This window comes from Oncorhynchus nerka, linkage group LG4 (assembly GCF_034236695.1).
Source record: "Oncorhynchus nerka isolate Pitt River linkage group LG4, Oner_Uvic_2.0, whole genome shotgun sequence".
NCBI lineage: Eukaryota > Metazoa > Chordata > Actinopteri > Salmoniformes > Salmonidae > Oncorhynchus > Oncorhynchus nerka.
In genome coordinates, this window is record NC_088399.1 from 62755008 (window position 1) to 62773939 (window position 18932).

At 44.1% G+C, this 18932-nt stretch overlaps 1 pseudogene; it reads right to left on the minus strand.

Moving 5' to 3' along the window:
- The window catches only part of LOC115128367 (glutamate receptor ionotropic, kainate 5-like), a 136682-nt pseudogene that overhangs the window by 16766 nt on the left and 100984 nt on the right, over window positions 1-18932 (minus strand).

Genomic DNA, 18932 nt, shown 5'->3' on the forward strand with positions numbered 1-18932 from the left:
GAGAAGAATTATGTGGAACCGAAAGAGAAGAGGGACAGAGGAACAGAGAGAAAGGGAGAGGGAAAGATTCAGCACAGACAAACAGACAGACAATAGCTAGGGTTGACAGTGGTGGGAAAGACAGAGAGATGTATGGCTAAAACAAAAGGCAGGCAAGCAAGATGGAGGGTGTGAAGAGAGATTCAGGATGAATTGCACCCTAAAAGAGAGGAAGAACAAGAGATGCCCAAACGAGGGAGAGGAGAGGATGGAGAGAAAATAGAGAAAATACGCTGCCCAGCAGAGCGCAACAATGACGATAGGAAGAATACCATCAAGACCACAACACACACCAACCACCCTAACAGCAACAACGCCCACAAAACAAGAGCAGTGGTATACATGGCAACGACCGAAACTCCCAAAGGTGACAGGAAGGTTATAGGACAGTGCTTCAAGCTCTAATGTACTGCGAAGTGGAGCTGTGCTATTCACTAGTTAGCCTACTGGTATGGTTGGGGTAAATTCCAATCCATTTCAGAAATGCCATTCATTCCGCAAATGTACTGAATTTACATGGATTTGTCCCACAACCCCTGTTACTTCTGTAGTTCAGGACCAAAGGCGGCCATGTCTTAGCTAAGCATGGAATCTATTGGTACCTGACTGCTCTGTACTCAACAACATTACATTGCTGCCTTGGCAGGAGAACGAGTTGGCTAAGGTGGAAAACGCATAAGTAGCTAGCCAGGCTAGTTGGGAGAGTGTTCAGTAACAGGTGAATGTACCATGCCATGTTGCATACTTCAACTAAGCGCTGGACCTATTGGGACACAACCTGTCGTAGCTCTTTCCTGCAGTCAAATGACCTCATAGGTGGAATGTTATTAATCATTTTTATGATTTCATAATTAATCAACATCATTTAAAAAAAAAAGAAGATCCGGTGTTTCTACGTCAAACAGTTTTGTTATATTTCAGTCTTCTGTGATGTATATAATGTGTAATATTAGGAAGCAAACTCAAAATGTAATACATTTCAATTCTATAACTGACATGGTACAGGTGCCTTCTTTTTTCAAGCCCATCACCATGTTTGTACTTAAGACTATCAAGAGACACTCTATCCTGATTTAGCCCACTGCAGGAAAAGGTTACATTGTTTCCTAGGCAAGACAGCAATCAGTTGGCTTATATGCAGGTGGCACAACTGGCTAGTTGGGACACACAGGTGAACTAACGGTTTCTGTAGTCAACAACATTACGAATCAGTTGGCTCATACAAAATGGGATAGTTGGGACAGCATTGGGACAGCGTTGGGTAAAGAGAGAGCAGGTGTTAGTACCATGCGCAGGTAGTTCATCAGGCTGGTGCCGTGTTGCCAGATCTGAGGAGTGGTGCAGCTGAGCGGCTTCACTCCAATCTCCTGACTCGGTTGAGCTCACGCACCGCCCCCACCACCACATGCACCGCATCAAACATAAGAGCCGACGACAGCTGTGGGGGAGAGAGAGAGAGAGAGAGAGGGAAGGGGCGAAGGGGATAGGGGGGAGGGAGGGAGGGAAGCAGAGAGTAAGAGAGTAGTTGATACAAATGTGAGAGAGAGTAAGAAAGATGTAGGGAGGGAGGGAAGGAAAGCGAGAGATGGAGAGAAAGATGAGAGAGGCAGGCATGAAGCTCGAGAAAGAAAGACAAAAAGAGTGAGAAACGTTGGGATAGATGTAACGCTACTCAGTCAACAAGGTGGCACTGTGGTCTGTGCCAAAGCTGTGTGATTCAATCAAATCTTAAAGGGATACTTCAGGATTTTGGATACGAGGCCTTTTATCTACTTCCTCAGAGTCAGATTAACTCGTGTATATCATTTTTATGTCTCTGTGTCTAGTATGAAGGAAGTTAGAGGTAGTTTCGCGAGCCAATGCTAACAAGTATTAGCGCGATGACTGAAAGTCTATGGGTATCGGCTAGCATGCTAGCAGATACTAATAGGATATCCATAGACTTCCAGTCATTGTGCTAACGCTAGTTAGCAGTTGCGATAGGTGTAGGTTAGCAACTTCCTTCAAACTGCACGCAGAGACATAAAAATGGTATCCATGAGTTCACCTGACTAGATAAAGAGCCTCATTGCCATAATGCCGAAGTATCCCTTTAAAAATGAATGACATCTGATCAGGCATCAGTCAACCTGGCAGAGTGAGAAACACGCAGACTGTGAGTGACAGCATGACAATATGTGTACTTCAACTGGCAGTTTGACCGTGTAAAAAGGAATAGTGATAAAGTCTGTCAATCAGAGGGGGCTGCTGGGAGGAGCTATAGGAGAACGGGCTCATTGTAATGGCTGGATTAGAATTCATGGAACGGAGTCAAACATGTGGTTTCAATATGCCATTACAAAGAGCCCGTCCTCCTATAGCTCATCCCACCAGCCCCCTCCGCTGTGTATGACTTAGAAATGTACGCATAAATGTGTGGCATTGCACGTACGAGTAAGTGTATGAGTGAGAATGTAGAACTGGATGTCATTACACTGTTATAGTATAACATATATAATACTTTATCAGTATAAGTTATCATAGTCGAGAGTATAACGGGTAACAGCACGTGGATAACGTAGCAGTAGGGAGAACACAAACATACTTAGCTGACCGTATGAGTAAATTACTGTAGCAGTATATGAGTGACAGCAGTAACAGTATGTGACATTGTATGAGAAAACGATATGAGTAACAAGTATATGAGTGCTGGTAAATAATTAGTATACGAGTGACAGTAAGACTACACAATATATGAGTGTTTGAAGAAGATATGAGTTACAGTTTATGAAAGAGAGTGAGTATGAGTATGAGTGTTAGTCACAGTAATAGTGTATGAGTACAACCACATACAAGGATTCCGGTTCTCACCGACGGGCCGGGGTAGGGGCTGAGGTCACAGCCCTCCCTCCAGGACAGGTTGAGACTCCTGATGAACTCCAGGTAGAAGGGATGGCTGCTGTTGAGCATGGAGAAACCTACGATGTTGGATTGGTCATCCACCACGTCGTCCAATCGCAGCAGGGGAAAGTCCTGATTGACAAAAGAGGGGGGGGGGCTCGGGAGTTAGTTTAATCGCAGCAGGAGAAAGTCCTGATTGGCACAAGAAGGTGGGAGGGGCTTGGGAGAGCTAGCTAAACCATACAGGTAGGGGAAAATATTCATGTTTTTCCCCCTCCCCAGTCATGTCAAATAAATGATTGTTCAACAGTGAGCAGTGGAGGCTCCTCAGAGGACGAAGGGGAGGACCATCCTCCTCAGTGAATTTCACAAAAACAAAAATGGTATTACATTGAAAAAGTTATATTTTTTTTGGGATAAAACTACACTAAATATATTCACATGTCACCAAATAATTGATTAAAACACACTGTTTTGTAATGAAGGTCTACAGGATACTCAACAGCACTCTGTAGGGTAGCACCATGTTGTAGCTGGAGGACAGCTAGCTTTCATCCTCCTCTGGGTACATTGACTTCCATACAAAACTGAGGCTCTTGGTTCCTACCCCCTTCCATAATTATGACAACTTCCGGAGGATGTCCTCCAATCAGAGCTCAATCAGAGCTCAATCAGATCTCTTGCAGCATGAACTGACACCCAATCAAAGGATCAGGGAATGAATCTAGTACTGAAAGCATAAGCTACAGCTATCTAGCACTGCAGTGCATAAAATGTGGTGAGCAGTTTACTCAAAAAGAGAGAAAGACAATAGTTGAACAGTTTTGAACAAATTCATTTCTTCAAAAATGAAGGAGAAGCAAGTGAGAGAGATTGTCATTTTTCCACTTTCAGTTTCACTTAGCTAGCAAATGCAGCTGGCTAGTTTAATTACTCTGTTGGACTAATGATTACACCCTAGATAAACTAGATGCAGGCAAGAGTGTGCAAGGAGGTATTGAATGTGTCACTGTCTGTCCATGTGTCACTGTCTGTCATCGCACAATTCTCTAGACCTGTGTGCACCTATGTTGCAAACTTTCATTCATAGGCTAGTTGGTAGAAACCTCATGATGGGTTGGAGAACATTTTGTATCATGTAGTAGCCTAAACCTATTGATGTTACATTGAACTGGGTGAATGGAATATGAACGACAGTCATCCAACAAGCTGTAATAGAAATAAGGACATGCTTATAAACGGCACTGACCGCCACTGACAGTGAGGTATGAGATAGCAGTGTGGAATAGGGGTAGAAAGGGGTAGTAAGTAAGTACATCTTTCTTCTCTTTAAAATCATTTTGAAATACAGCCTATCTGAAATACGGCTCTGGAAAAGTTCCTTGCAGTTGGACAGCGGTAGTAACAGTTTACCACAGCATCTCACAGTAGCTGAATACAGTAAGGAGACCATGGTATAATACAGGGACAGCGTTTTGGTACCGGGAGGCAGGACACCAACGGTTCTAGTTCCAGACGGTAGAGCGGCGTGCCATTCAGCTATGAAAATGAAAAGGGTCATGATTTAGAGATTTCTGGTCCCTCTCCAATGTTCAGGGAACTGCCGTTTCTCACTTGGGTGTGTGAGGCGTGCGCCCTTGTAAGTACCACAGCAAAAATGCCCTGCACCGTAGACGGGACGGGATACGATGTAGAAAATATGACTAGCTATGTAAGTCACCTCGCACAAGGGCATGCGCCAGGCACAGAAATAATGATGACAAGCGGTGCACTCCCATCATGCATTTCAGATGAGATCTGCCGCGATAGCCGTCCACAGGCCGAGCAGAGAGGATTGTGGGTAGGGTACGGAGAGGGAGGGAGGGGAGGAGAATTTTGATTGGTATGCTCTTACCATTGTGGTGAGTATGTACTTGTAAAACGCTGATGTCATCCCCAGTTCTGATGCCTGAGGGGTGGAAAAGGAGAGAGGGGTGAGGGGGGGGGGGGGGCATTGTAACAGTGCTGATACACTGAATTGCACTGCACTGTGGGTGATGCAGTAACTTTATCATATGGCATTCAGGTAACAAGTTTGCTAGCTTTAGACATATGAGCAGGTGTTTGGCATGTAGAACTTTGACCATTGAAAGCTAACAGCGCATATCTGCTATTTTTGACAGTTGATTACACGTGCATACACATGGCTTACGTGAACACTACATCTAGCGTTTACATAGCTTACAGTACTGGTGCCACCAGTAGACTACAGAACAGAATAATGCATCATTTCAAAGCATACATATATAATGTGCCTTCTGGCCACAATATTGAGTAGGATAAATGGTGCTGTGTGTTTTATACCGCAGAGAATGACATTGAGCTGGGCAAGGCGAACCTACATAAGTATCTGCTAAACCATGAATCATTCAGATATAGCAGATTCATAAGCAGTGCTTAAGCATTTCGTGAGTGTAATAAATGCTCATGTCAACGCCTTCAAGTAGATTAATTATATCTCGGTGACATTGCTATGATACAATTATCAAACTTGACATAAGCATTTAGGGAATGCTTATGAGCTGCTTACAAATGTGTTATGTGTGAGTTATACATGTGTTATGAAGTCCTTATGTAGCTCTAGGTAACCTTCAAATAATGTGCTACTTGATTCTTTGAAAGATTTTAAACTGTATTATAAACTGGATAGTTCGAGCCCTGAATGCTGATTGGCTGACAGCCGTGGTATGTCAGACCGTATACCACGGGTATGACAAAACAGTTATTTGTACTGCTCTAATTAGATTGTTAACCAGTTTATAATAGCAATAAGGCACCTCGGAGGTTTGTGGTAATTGGCCAGTATACCACGGCTAAGGGCTGTATCCAGGCACGCTGCGTTGCGTCATGTTTGAACAGCCGTGGTATATAAGCCATACTGTATCCCACACCCTCTTGGACCTTATTGCTTAAATATATAATATTAGTATATTCCGTTAAGCAGGACTTATATCCAAAGTGACTTACAGTCATGCGTGCATATATTTTACGTACGGGTGGTCCCGAGAATCAAACCCACGATGCTGGCATTGCAAGCGCCTTGCTCTTTCACCTGAGCTACAGAGGACCACACTGTTGTTAGTTGTCTTTGTGACTGTAGCCTGGTGAGGGTCCTGACCTTTCTGAGGATGAGGTAGGAGATGGAAGCATTGGCGTCGATGATGATAGTAGCCACTTTATCGTCTCTAATCTCCTTTAGCAGGGGGGTGGGGTCCAGGCTTTCGTCCAGCATCCTAACGGACAGTGTTTCCCGGGAGATCAGGAAGCGCCGCACCAGCTCCTCCAATCGCAGCAGGCCTAGGGGGTGGAGGCGGAGCACTTCAGAGGCTTGATGAAACACATACTTTGTGATACCTCAACCAAACATTACAGAGTACTATAGCACTGTATTGCTATTTCAAAAGATATTTTGATTACTGCTACTGGAAAAACATGATATTTTGCTCTAATTCTCTGTCCCCCCCATAACTTTATATTATGCTGTGTAGTAACGTTAAATCTTTGGCAACCAGAAGGTAACTGTACATGTCTAGCTGGTGCTGTTAACACATATTTTCACATTCTCTGTTACCAGTATGTTTAATCAGATATTTAGGTGAGGTGTGTAAACAAAGGTATCGTTTGAGTTTCAAGAAGGATTTCTGAACGTGTTAAATTGTTTCACTTTTTCCTGAAATGAATGAGGAGGACCATCCTCCTCTTCATCCCTGGACAGAAAGTACATGTCCACCTTTACTTCCTACCCCTTTTCATAACATTCAGTGACCAGTGAGTTACTCTATCCAGAAACGAGTCTATCACATGCCTGACCTTGATAATCTGGGCCTTGAACAGGGAACAGACAAACCAATACAGTGGCAATATAGCTGACTGGAAAATAAAACAAGAAAAACCAAGGGAAGAGGAAAGAATAGACACCATTTTGCGAAAGAACATTACACAGAGCGCAGACTTGACCAGCCAAGTGGAAAATAGTGGGCTCCATAAAGAGGGAGGGTGGCGCGGACTGTTAAAAGATGCGTTCGGCACACCCAACCTTGGCCTAGACCTGAGCAGTCGAGTAGAGCAGCAGCTCATAAGTGGAAGGCATAAGCCACTGTGGAGGGGAGCTGGGCTAATCCACCACCTGGACTGGCTGGGCGGCTGCACTCTGTGTGCAGGGGACACTGGAACGCAGGAGGAATGATGGGAGGGTGATAGAGGGGTTGTATGAATGGCTCCAGGCTACTGGAGTACTCTTGTACAGTTCAGGGTCTTTGTTGGAGTTGTATTATTTGAAGAGAGGAGCATCAGACCAATGCAAAATGATACGCACTACTGCTCTGCTGAATCTTCAGGGGCATCGGCTGTACGCTGACAAGTCTAAAGCGTCAAAACATACACACAATACATGAACCTCAACAGATAGCTATGTGTAACAGTATAGCTTCCGTCCCTCTCCTCGCCCCTACCTGGGCTCGAACCAGGGACCCTCTGCACACATCAACAACTGACACCCAACGAAGCATCGTGACCCGTCACGCCACAAAAGCCGAGGCCCTTGCTGAGCAAGGGGAACAACTACTTCAAGGTCTCAGAGCGAGTGACGTCACCGATTGAAACGCTATTAGCGCGCACCACCGCTAACTAGTTAGCCATTTCACATCGGTTACATATGCACTACTTGAAGCTACTTGGACTACTTGAACCTGCTAAATAAAGGATTACATGAGCATGGAGGCGGCAGGTAGCCTAGCGGTTAAGAGCGTTGGGCCAGTAACCGAAAGTTCACTGGTTTGAATTCCCGAGCCGACTAGGTGAAAAATCTGTCGATTTGTCCTTAAGTAAGGCTCTTAACCCTAATTGCTCATGTTAGTTGCTCTGGATAAGAGCATCTGCTAAATGACTCAAATGTTAACATGCACCTTGAGGAAAACAGCAACGCAGGGCATCTCATTTGACAACGTATACAATGTATCATTTCTTATACACTCTCCACGCTCACACAGGTGATACTGCAACAATAATCAAGGTCTAGAAGCATGAGACAAATATCAAACATCCTGCACTCACACTCAACCGTTTGTTCAGATCAAACCGTAACCGTGGAGAGTTGATGTATGGAGGTAAAGGAAGTAGACTGTACACTCTTAGAAAAAAGGGTTCCAAAAGGGTTCTTCAGGTGTCCCCCTAGGAGAACCCTTTTTGGTTCCAGGTAGAACCACTTTTGGTTACAGGTAGAACCCTTTGTGGTTCCATGTAAAATATTCTGTGGAAAGGGTTCTACATGGAACCAAAAAGGGTTCTTCAAAAGGTTCTCCCATGGGGACAGCCAAAGGACCATTTTAGGTTCAAGATAGCACCATTTTGTTTCCAGATAGAACAATTTTGGGTTCCATGTAGAATCCTTTCCACAAAATGTGTACATAGGGAAATATTGTGGTACGGAATTCTACAAGTAGGGGACTATAGGAACATGCATGCAGTATCAGACAACCTGAGGCATATACACTCACACTCTGCCTTGGCGCATATGAGGCTGGCGGTGGGGTAGCTGAAAGAGCGGAGGATGGCCCCAATAGCCAGGCTCAGGTCCTCGTTGCTGGGGTAGAGACTGACCGAGGCGAAGCGGAGGTATGGGAGTTTGGGCGTCTCCTCCGGGCCCACCTTCACATGAGGGATCTGAGACAGCAGGCAACATAAGGCGTTATAAATGCTCTTTTAGGCATCATGAATCGATCATGGGAAGTGTGCACAATTGTTTATGTGAGTATGTTATAAATGATGGTCACGTATGATGATAATGGATTATTATTATCGTACTTGTGTATACTATAATAAGCAAAATTATTATTATCATATCATACACAAAGAGTAAAGGAAGGGAGATGAAGGGGTTGGGTTTAAAGGCCCAGTGCAGTCAAAATGATATTTTCCTGTGTTTTGTATCATATTGTACAACAGCTGATGAAACTAACACTGTAAAAAGTGGGAAAACACTTGATAGTTGCTGGTTGAAGATACAATCTACACAAGACCTTCTAAATCAGCAGGTTTTGCATGGGTGGAGTTGTTTGCATGCCTGGTGCCATCACCAGCCAGTACACGTTCATATAGACCAATAACAAAGAGAGTTTAAGACTTCTGCCAATAACAGCTAGTTTTCAGATGACATATCTCTACCCCTGAGTGGTCACTCAGACCACTCCCAGACAGTCCTAGCAAAAGTCTTGCTTGAGAACTATTACAGCAAGGTAATTATTTGATATTGATATTTTAAAAAATGGCTGCATAAAGAGAGTTTAAGCATTCAAGCTTTTACCCTGGACATTATTATCATGCACTGTTCATCACATTCACATATTCAACCCAATTCAACCCAAACAAAGCAAACGCTGTTTATATACTGGTATTTCATCCATAGACGGTAAACATCTTCACATTTGCATTTTCTTCCTATTGCGAGATTTTAAACCCTTGTTTGACTTCATCTGGCTAAGGGCCAGGTCTGAATTGTTTCGCCCCTGGGATGAAATGCTGCTTGGCCCGTACTGAAATGAAATCTAATGTGAAAATGCCTGAAGAGATTTCCATTGGTACATGATTGACAGCATCCCATTGCAGATTTATATGACGAGAGATCGTAATCTAACCGCGGTTTAAGACTCATTCATTATCATAGCTAGTGAAAGAAGGAGTATTAACCAGGTTAAATCTCTGCATGACCGAAGTGTGACCATGCAGGTTCGAACTGAATGACCCACAGTTGACTCATTACAGAGTTCACTAAACTACGACCGAGAGAGAGGTCAGAGAGGACATTTCCTAGAGTGATGTGGGCTGTGTCCCAACATGAACTGTTTCCACGTCTCCTCTCCCTAACATCAACTGACCTGAAAGGACTTAAAACATATGCCATTTAGCAGAGGCTTTTATCCAAAGCAAACACCATCATTAAGTTTGCTAACAACACGACAGTGGTAGGCCTGATCGCCGACAATTATGAGACAGCCAGGACAACAACCTCTCCCTCAATGTGATCAAGACAAAGGAGCTGATCATGGACTACAGGAAAAGGTGGGCCGAACAGGACCCCATTAACATCTACGGGGCTGTAGTGGAGCGGGTCGAGAGTTTCAAGTTCCTTGGTGTCCTCATCACCAACGAACCATCATGGTTCAAACACACCAAGACAGTCGTGAAGAGTGCACGACAAAACCTTTTCCCCCTCAGAAGAATGAAAAGATTTGGCATGGGTCCCCAGATCCTCAAAAAGTTCTACAGCTGCTCCATCGAGAGCATCCTGACCAGTTGCATCACCACCTGGCATGGCAACTGCTCGGCATCTGACCGTAAGGCGCTACAGAGGGTAGTGCGTACGGCCCAGAGGAAAGCCCATAAAATTGTCAGAGACTCCAGTCACCCAAGTCATAAACTGTCGTCTCTGCTACCGCAAGGCGAGCGGTACCGGAGCACCAAATCTAGGTCCAAAAGTCTCCTTAACAGCTTCTACCCCCAAGTCATAAGACTGCTGAACAATTAATCAAATGGCCACCGGATTATTTACATTGACCCCCCCCCTTCCATTGGTTTTGTACACTGCTGCTAATTGCTGTTTATTATCTATGCATAGTCACTTCATCCCTACCTACATGTACAAATAACCTCAACTAACCTGTACCCTCGCACACTGACTCGGTACCGGTACCCCCTGTAAAAGGCCTTATTATTGTGTTACTTTTTATTATTTTTTACTTTAGTTTATTTGGTAAATATTTTCTTAACTCTTCTTGATCTGCACTGTTGGTTAATGGATGTAAATAACCATTTCACGGTAAGGTCTATACTTGTTGTATTTGGCTCATGTGACAAATAAAGTTTGATTTGAATTTATAGCAGTGCTACATACAGTCACCAGCCAGTTTATTAGGTACACCAACCGTTCATGAAAATGGATCGCTGCTACAGACAGTGAGTCACGTGGCCTTGGCTTGCTATATAAAGCTGGCATCCAGGCATCCAGGCATCCAGTTACTGTTCAGTTGAACGTTAGAATGGGCAAAACAAGTGACCTAAGCGACTTTGAGCGTGGTATGATTGTTGATGCCAGGCACGACAGATCCAGTATCTCAGAGACTGCCACCGTCTTGGGCTTTTCACGCACAACAGTGTCTAAGGTTTACCGAGAATGGTGCGACAAACAAAAAACATCCAGTCAGCGGCAGTCCTGTGGGCGAAAACAGCTTGTTGATGAGAGAGGTCGAAGGAGAATGGCAAGAATCGTGTAAGCTAACAGGTGGGCCATAAACAGATAAATAACAGCACAGTACAACATTGGTGTGAAGAACGGCATCTCGGGATCCACAACTTGTCGATCCTTGTCACAGATGGGCTATTGCAACATCCGAACACACCAAGTTCCACACCTTTCAGCTAAAAACAAGAAGAAGCAGCTCCAGTGGGCACGCAATCACAAACATTGCCTGGAACTTGACAGTGAGTTCAGTTTACTAGAGTGTCCTGGTCAGTCCCCAGACCTCAACCCAATAGAGTGTAACAGTATAACTTTAGACCGTCCCCTCGCCCATACCCGGGCGCGAACCAGGAACCCTCTGCACACATCAACAACAGTCAGCCTCGAAGCATCGTTACCCATCGCTCCACAAAAGCCGCGGCCCTTGCAGAGGGGGGAACCACTACTTCAAGGTCTCAGAGCAAGTGATGTCGCCGATTGAAACGCTATTTAGCGCGCACCGCTAACTAAGCTAGCCGTTTCACATCCGTTACAAGAGCATAATGGGATGAGATGGAACGGGCTGTTAGCAGCATGAATGTACCACCGTCCAATCTGCAGCAACTGTGTGATGCCATCACGTCAGCATGGACCAACATCCCTGTGTAACGTTTCCGACACCTTGTAGAATACACCCAGAATAATTCAGGCTGTTCTGGAGGCAAAGGGTGGTCTGACCCAGTACTAGATGGGTGTACCTAATAATCTGAGAGTACACTTCCTTAATAAGTAAACCCCAGCAGGATAGGTATAAACAAAATGTCCGAAACCTATCCAGTCCTTTCAATGATTGGTAATCATCCAGTAAGCAGACAAGTAGTGGAGTAGTGGTTTATGGGAGTTTGGGGATATAGTATGAGTAGCAGTGTGAATGTGGTTTAGAGGAGATAGCTAGCTCACCTCCTTCTCTCCACAGATGTGACTGACAGTTGACCCTGAGGCAGGACTGGAGGCGGGGCCAATCACAGAGACCACCCCCTTTGGCAATATCTGACACACTGAGACAGAGGGGAGATAGAGAAGAGAGACAGACAGCAGCGAGATGGGGGGGAGAGAGAAACGAGGGGACAGACAGACAGACAGACAGACAGACAGACAGACAGACAGACAGACAGACAGACAGACAGACAGACAGACAGACAGACAGACACGGACAGACGGGAGGGAATGAGAAAGAGGGGAATTAGTAAGGAGAGAGAATTCACCAGCAAGACGGAGGTCCAGTTCTGGACGAGGTCCAGTTCTGTCTCTGTCCAGTTCTTGGATGATATATCAAATTAAGAGTCAATGCTGGACACTTTTGATTAATTGTAGCCATAACGGCAATCTGAATCCACACTCTGTCTATTGGAGATGAGTGTTATTATTCTGTTCAGAAAACCTGCACGGCTCTCCCAGATCCGAGACAGATCAGCAATGTGTGTGTGTGTATCAGTGGAGGCTGTTGAGGGGAGGAAAGGGCACAATAATGGCTGGAACAGAGTAAATGGAATGGCATCAAACCATGTATTTGATCCCATTCCACCAATTCCACTCCAGCCATTACCACAAGCCCGTCCTCCCCAATTAAGGTGCCACCAACCTCCTGTGGTGTGTATGTGTGTGTGAGTGTGTTTGCACGTGAATACTTGACGGTCACTCACTGTTTAAAGAGCAACTGTTAACCCCCACTACCATATTGCCTCCCTTTGTGATGGTGGGAGTACAAAAGGCTATGACGTGAAAAATAATGATCTCGGACACACACACTTAGCTTCCTCGGTCGATTCGTCCTTCTCCAAGACAATGACTTCTGTCAGCGGTACACTGTGAGTGTGTGAGTGTATGTCGGTGTAACTCATGTGATGAGTAACCTTGCCTGGGATCAGAAGACTTGCATTAGCTCCTCTGAGATAATGTATTGTCTTTAGCTCAGAGGGCTAGCAGTCTTGTGGCACTCAGGAGATCTTGGTTTGAACCCATTCTGTCAAATTTGTATGCGTAAAGTGTCTATCCAGATATAGTTGACAATAAGTGGAACATTGGCATTAGCTCAGCGGGTTAATACATTCTTGCGGTACTCAGGATTCGTCCTGGGTTTGAAACCCGTCGGTCACATTTGAATGAATAAAATGTCTATCCAGCTCAATTTAGAAAATAGTGGTTTGTACTGATCATGCTTACTGGTATCGGTGGTGTCGTACTGTGAGTCCTTCTGCAGCTCGAAGATGTCCACCTCCACCCGGGCTCTGGACTGGCCCTCAAAAATACTGTTAATGTTCTCCCTGGCCAGGGCCAGCGCTAGCCGCTCCCCTCGCCCACACACCGACTGGTCGTCCAAAATGGCCGCTGGGGGGATAAATAGAACGATAGAAAGACAGACGAGAAGATAAAGGAGCGTGAAAAACCAGACCCGGGGGCAGATGGATTCAAATCCACTGTTGGGTTTTGTGATTCCTTTCAAAGTAAGTCTATCTGATCTATGTTCCAATGAGGCTGACCTTTTGACTAACATTCAACCCATCTGCAAAATGGATACCAGGGGTGAGTCACAGAGAATCACACGGACTAGAGACATTTTCAAGGAAAGGTTATTCAGGGGGAAAACTGGACAACCTGTCATCTGACATTTAGGACGATCACTGAATGATGATCACATCGGTGAAGTCAGCGAGATGTACATAATCAAATGAGTTGATAAATGATCCTATCATCCTTATGGTAACGACCCTTGTTTACATTAGAATTACTGAGGAATGAGGCATTCTCTGATCCAAGCCTTATCTTCCTGATCTTCAATTAGCCTACAGTATGCGTATCCATGGAGACATTGATAGAACATTGTACTGTGAACTGTACTGTACTGCAGCTTCCTGTGTTACCAGACACTCTTACTGAGAGTTGTGGCTGCTTCGCGTGATGTCTTGTTGTCTCTACCTCCTTGCCCTTTGTGCCGTTGTCTGTGCCCAATAATGTTTGTACCACGTTTTGTGCTGCTACCATGTTGTGCTGCTGCCGTGTTGTGTTGCTACCATGTTGTTGTCATGTTGTGTTGCTACCATGCTGTGTTTTCATGTGTCACTACCATGCTATGTTGTTGTCTTAGGTCTCTCTTTATGTAGTGTTGTCGTGTCTCTCTTGTCGTGTGTTCTGTCCTATATTTTTATTACATTCTACATTTGTAATCCCATTTATGATATAGCCCATTTTGACTTTGTGGCTGTGGTAACTAGTAGAAATCCCACCCATTCTGACGGAGGAGAGTGCGGGAGCCTGGGTGAAAGAGAGCGGGGCCATGGTCAGCAACAGTAAGAGGAAGTAAATCGACAGCAGCAGCGCTGGCAGAGCCGGCATCTTCCACTACTCCTCATGGAGAACGGTCTTCTGGCTGCCTGGTCCACCACCTGCTGGATGGGAGGACTCATTATAACATAATATACAACTATATGACATAATATATGGCTGGAGCTAAGTGATATAATACACACCTGACTAGGGGAGAATCTCAGTTGCGTACTCCTCGCATCCTCTCTCCTCGCCACCTTAAAATCCATTGGATGAACAAGCCAGAGGCCCCTCCCCTCTGACCTTCTACTCCAATGGGTCCTTGATACTCGAAGGAGGTGAGGAGAGAGGACGTGTGGAGTACGTCATTGAGATGCTCCCCAGGACTTCATGTCTATATTTCAGAGGTAAGGAGGCAGCACACACACAGATAGGTCCCACTCACATAGAAACTCACATGGTTACCAGAATTAGTCACTCAAGGAAAACTTAAAGAGCACAAAGCGAGCACAAAGAAATAGGGGAAGCCAGGAGAGAGAGAGAAATGGAGCGAGAGAAAAAAGGAGAGGTAAAGGTGTCGAAAAATAGGATAATTAGTTGGGGAGGGATGGTAAAATGTGTAAAACATCTTCAAAGTAGATTACAGCTACAGGAGTGAGATTTAGGGAGTGCCGGCATAACTGAACACAGGATGTAGCCACGGGGTATAACACATCCAATATCGTTCCATCACATCCCATAACTTCATCTGTACTCTGGACAGCGAGTTGTTTTGTCAACTGTCTGATTTGTTAGCCCGGCTAAATGCTTATTTGTCCTGACAAGGACACGCCTTCCTGCGTGCGTTTAAACTGGATTCCAAAAAGAATTTGAATTGAAAGAGTTGAGTAGGACAGGCTGACGAGGCAAGAGGCTGAGGAGTGCGAGAGAGAGAGAGAGAGAGAGCATGAGACAGCTGCACTGAGTGACAGAAAATATAGTAGGAATAGACACGGTACAAATTGTAGGAGAAAATGAGAAATGGTGCCTGGTAGAAATAAATATTATAATGATCCTAATTAATTAGGATCTTCCGCTAGGCTACAAGTGGTGTCATGTAGTGAGCCTGCTGTTACAGTACACTGCTACAAAACACGGCACCTCTGGGTGCGTTAGCTTAAAGAGGCAATCTTTGATTGCCACATCCATTTTTTGGGGGACTTTTAAATGAATGATTACATATAGCCATTGAGTCTTGAAGAGTAGAACTTCTAAACACCTCATGAGCTTAGTTAAACTGTCATACCCCATCAGAACCCAAAATCTATCCTTTGTTTACAGAACATGGTCAGAACTGTGTTGATCGATGGTGAGTCCTTGCATCCATAGCTCTGTCTATGAATTTGACCGGTTACATATCACCAGACCCATCCCTCAGCTGTTCACCAAAACAGTGGTGGTGTGGTGGCTTTGCTATTGTTTGAACTGCAGATTACATATATACACAGTACCAGTCAAAAGTTTGGACACACCTACTCATTCCAGGGTTTTTCTTTATTTTTACTATTTTCTACATAGTAGAATAATAGTGAAGACATAAAAACTATGAAATAACACATATAGAATCAAAAAAACAAAAAAGTGTTAAACAAATCAATACATATTTGAGATTCTTCAAAGTAGCCACCCTTTGCCTTTGACAGCTCTGCACACTCTTGGCATTCTCTCAACCAGCTTCACCTGGAATGCTTTCCCAACAGTCTTGAAGGAGCACTTGTTGGCTGCTTTTCCTTCACTCTGTGGTCCAACTCATCTCAATTGGGTTGATGATTGTGGAGGCCAAATCATCTGATGCAGCCTCCAACACTCTTTTACATACTGTCTGCCATCTGCCCATTACAGTTGAAACCGGGCTTCATTCGGGAAGAGCACACTTCTCCAGCATGCCAGTGACCATCGAAGGTGGGCATTTTCCCACTGAAGTCGGCTACGACACCGAACTCCAGTCAGGTCAAGACCCTGGTGAGGACAACAAGCACGCAGATGAGCTTCCCTGAGAAGGTTTCTGACAGTTCAAAATTCTTCAGTTGTGCAAACCCACAGTTTCATCTACTGTCAGGGTGGCTGGTCTCAGATAATCCCACAGGTGAAGAAGCCAGATGTGGAGGTCCTGGGCTGTCATGGTTACAAATGGTCTGTGGTTGTGAGGCCGTTGGGGCGTCCTGCCAAATTCTCTAAAACAACGGAGGCGGCTTATGGTGGAGAAATTAACATTCTGCAGTCAGCCTGCAAATTGCTAGTTCGCTCAAACCTTGACCTCTGTGGCATTGTGTTGTGTGACAAAACTTCACATTTTAGAGTGGCCTTTTATTGTCCCCAGCACAAGGTGGACCTGTGTAATGTAAAGATAATGACGTTTAATCAGCTTTTTGATATGCCACACCTGTCAAGTGAATGGATTATCTTGGCGAAGAAGAACTGCTCACTAACAAGGATGTAAACAAAATTGCACATTTTAGAGTGGCCTGTTATTGTTGCTAGCAGAAAGTGCACCGGTGTAAAGAATATTTTATTTCATCTCATGAAACATGGGACCAACATTTTACATGTTGCGTTTATATTTCTGTTCAGTATAAACTCCATTCTTAGTTCATCAAAAGCCTTTTTAAAGTCAGCTATGAATAACAGGCCTGGTTTCCCAGATATTTCATAGTGTTCTTTTGTTTCCAGTACTTGTCTTATATTATCTCCACTGTATCGTCCATGTAAAAAAACCTGTCTGATTAGGATGAATAATATCTGACAATACCTTTTTAATTCTATGCGCTATGCATTTTGCTCATTTTTTTTTGTGGCACAACACTGAAGTGTAAAGGGCCTCCAAAATTTAAAAATATATATATGTTTACCACCCTGAGTCCTGAATTAGTAATAGTGAAATAAAACCTGGTTGAGTATCTGATAATCTACCATTTTTACAGGAGTGGTTAAAATAATAACAAACCTTTTTTGAGTACATCAAAAAAGGTTTGATATGCCTCTAGGCTGTGTACCTCACGGCTGGTATGCCAGCCCTGGAGTTAAAGGCTTTAATTGCATCAGGTTCCACCTCTGTAATTTGGCCTTCACATGAATCTTTCTGTACAGCGTTATTTGTACATTATTAATAGAAATGAACTTTGGTTAGTGGAGATGGAGGAAACTGAAATGAAAACTTATTCGTAAAGTTCTTTGGTCCCTCTTTCAAAATATTGTTTAGTGAATCATGGGTGACTCCATCATTTGTAATACGTTTTAGTAAATCATTATTGGTAGCATTTCTATGTTGAAGATTAAAAAATAATTTGGGGCATTTTTCCCCATATTCCATCCAGTACGCTTAATTAAAAAAAAAAAAATACTACACTTAATCTCTCTTAAATAAGTTCCTCTAACTTATTCTGTGCCTCTATGGTACAGTTTTTATTGTTATCTATCTGTACTATTAGTCACTCAATGTCCTTTGCGAATATGAACTCTTTTCACCTAAATTGCTTTTGTTTTAAAGATGAGTATTCAATTGCCTCTAAAGGCCAAGCAACAAGGGGATCTTGCTGTACCTATGGTATGTTGGAAAAAGTCAGTTATACATTTTTGGGGTCTAGTCAAAAAATGTTTTTATCCAATAGGCTTTGATTAAATGTCTAATATCCTCTCCCACATGGAGATTCTGTAAGAGCAAATTTGACCCCTATCAACAATTTTAAGAATTACATAATTTAATCAAGATGACTTGATTGAGCCTATGCCATATGTATATCTCACTAGGTCAGGATTTTTAAGCCTCCATACTGTATATCCACTCATTCCAATATATCCATGATATTCGTGCATGAGGGTGATAGTTTATAATGTGGTTTCCTTTCCTATCAGGGGTCAACGTAAGACCCAGATGCAGACTGTTGAAGTAACACTGTTAATTGTAGCAAACAGGGGGAGACAAAGACAGGTCAAGGCAGGCCGGGGTCGAGAAATCCAGGGTAAGGCAAAGGTACAGGACGACAGGCGGACTCAGGGTCAGGGACAGGCAGGGTTCAGTAAACCAGAGGTGGAGCAAAGGTAGAGGACGACAGGCGGACTCAGGGTCAGGGACAGGCAGGGTTCAGTAAACCAGAGGTGGAGCAAAGGTAGAGGACGACAGGCAGGCTCAGGGTCAGGAAAGGCAAAGGTCAAACCAGGAGGACTAGCAAAGAGAGGCCGGGAAACGAAAGGAGCTGACAGGAAAAACTCTGGTAAGCTTGAACGAACAAGACGAACTGGCAACAAGCAGACAGAGAACACAGGTATAAATACACAGGGGATAATAGGGAAGATGGGCGACACCTGGAGAGGGGTGGAGACAAGCACAAGGACAGGTGAAGCAGATCAGGGCATGACATTTACGATTCATTGAGTTATTTAAAACTGTATTATATTCTCC